The 2,316-nt window shown below is 34.2% G+C and overlaps 1 protein-coding gene across 4 annotated transcripts in view; it reads right to left on the bottom strand.

Annotated features, from left to right (window-relative positions):
* Positions 1-1,336: 1,336 nt before the first annotated feature.
* Positions 1,337-2,316, bottom strand: part of SYNCRIP (synaptotagmin binding cytoplasmic RNA interacting protein) — a 25,834-nt gene continuing 24,854 nt past the window's right edge. For all 4 annotated transcript variants that reach the window (XM_059842505.1, XM_059842506.1, XM_059842507.1 and 1 more), the window contains exon 12: positions 1,337-2,316. This exon is cut by the window's right edge. The gene's annotated coding sequence lies outside the window, so the exon portion shown is untranslated.

Raw genomic sequence — 2,316 nt, 5'->3', positions numbered from 1 at the left:
GACAAGAGATGTCATGTGCTGGTACTGGAGTTAATTCAGCAAGACACTCCATAAAGACAGATTTTTATGTCCATTAAGTCCAAACAGTCAAAGTCAGGAATCATAAGATTCAGGGCATGAACACAGACTCAAGCTTGCACCTGACCCATTTCATCTGTCTGGTCACATTTACTACCTCGTTGCCTACTTCAAAACTTGCTACTCCATTTTAAACAATATTTTCCACTAATATCTCACTAATGTGAAGGAGTAACAGTCTTAATGCTGTGCTGTGTATCAATTTAAACACACTCTTTTGTGAAAATGTTCTGTTTGTTTATGTCCATGTTGCCTTTCAGTTTTATTTCTCCAGAAGAAAAAAAAAAAACAAAAAAAACAACTTCCTCTCAACTGGCATATGGAAGCACTAAAATAATTGCTAGGCTGAACAGAAAAGTTAAGCCTCTGAAGAATAATCAAAGGCACAAGGGAATAAAAAGTTGCAGCCACATATAATATTTCTATCCTGAAGTTGGAAATCCTGCTTTTAGAGGACACTACATTTATTTTAGACTATGTCATACCCCTCACCCCCAACAAGAACAGAATTAGTATTCCTTATTTTAAAGACAGTATTTACATAAGAGTTGTACAACGCAGAAATTCAGAAACTGATCTCAGTATCTTATTGTAATAACAGCCTTCCTCCAACAGTATAAACACAAACTTAAGTTCCAGGTCATAACAAATCTCCTCTTTAAAAACTGGAAAGAAAAAAAAAGTACAGTTGCATGTCCTGTATTAAACCTTTCAAACAAAAATGAGTATTAAAACAGGAGTATAATTTAAAAAGCTGTGTATTGGAGTGTTTATAAACCAGAAGTGTTAAGCAGCAGCAGTTTCCGGTTTCTTATTAAATTCAACTAGACTTTAAATTTAGAAACACATTACAAACCAATGTGGAACTATACTACTTATGCACCTTTGCAGGTGTTTCAGTAAAGAAAGCCTCCTATGAGAATAAGCAGAGGCAGCACATTATAATAAGTCAAAACTTGCCTTCAACATGCCAAAAAGAACTGTGTCATATGTTCATTTGTCACCAAAGCACCCCCTAAGAGATGCATTATTGCTGTAGAACATTTCAAGTTTACCAACACCCAAGTGCAACCAAACTGATGTGGTATATATGCACTTGCCCATTCTCACCAGTATTTCCACTTAGTTTTTTCTTTAAACAATCAAATTTAAAGCTTTGAAAAATAACATTTTTTTTGCTTTTAGGTTTTTTTCTACAATATTAATCACCACAGGCAATTTAGTTTTCTGATAATTTTTCTAAAAAACTGCACCAATATCAGAACAGTGCAAATCATATTTAATTGTAAAAGTTATAATGGCTTGAGTTCATAATTAGAGGGAACACTGTCAGGATCTTGGTATTTTGCTTACTCACCATTGCTTGCATTCCATTAAAAACTTTCATTCAATTTTGCTTTTTATTTCATTTTTTTTTTTCTTTAAATACTTGTCCCCCATGCTTTTATCAGAGCTGAAATTAGGGATTTAATCCACAATTTCAACACACATAGTGCCTTAGTTGCAATGTTTTTATGCACTTCCATCTACTGTTACAATTCCATAAACGTATTATCCCCCGCAACACGTTTCCAGACTAAGAACTAGTCACTAGCACTTGTGATCCAACAAGTGTTTTAAGTTTTTTAGCAATGGAGAGATTTCAAGATTAAGAAAGCTGAGGACTTTCCCTCTCCTACAGTCCCCAGTGTTTCATTTTATAGCAAGTTCAAAATTGGTTTCCACATCTTGACAGTGTTCCTTATAAAACCGTATGACAGTAAAAGTGCCAGTAGGCATGGCAACCTCTTTGAAGGGAGCATTTAAACTCCTTGGCACTGGGAATGCCAGCACCAAGGATTACATTGAAATTCAAAATTATACTTAAGGCTACAATTAGAAAACCCACTTTCCATAAGCCTAATTTCTCTAAGAAGATTTCAAAATTCAGAAGCTAATGCAACTGTTAAGTTTTACGCTCGAATTTGAGGATGAAATTTCTTTTCTTTAGCAAGGGCAGTATATGAAACTCTGGTAGCAAATGTCTCTTAGGCATTGACTACTCATTTCACCATCGTTCACTTACTTTGTCTTAAAGTTCAAAACTGGCAAGGCACATTTACATATTCCAATGAATACTTGACAATTTTTAATTACACTTTATGTCCCAGCTATCCCAGTAATTGACATACAACATACTAAAATGGTTTATTAAGATAACAAAAAAAAAAAATCAATTAATGTGAAAACATACAGGCT

This window comes from Haemorhous mexicanus, chromosome 3 (genome assembly GCF_027477595.1).
Source record: "Haemorhous mexicanus isolate bHaeMex1 chromosome 3, bHaeMex1.pri, whole genome shotgun sequence".
In the NCBI taxonomy this organism is placed as follows: domain Eukaryota; kingdom Metazoa; phylum Chordata; class Aves; order Passeriformes; family Fringillidae; genus Haemorhous; species Haemorhous mexicanus.
This window is presented reverse-complemented; position numbering and strand designations above follow the sequence as displayed.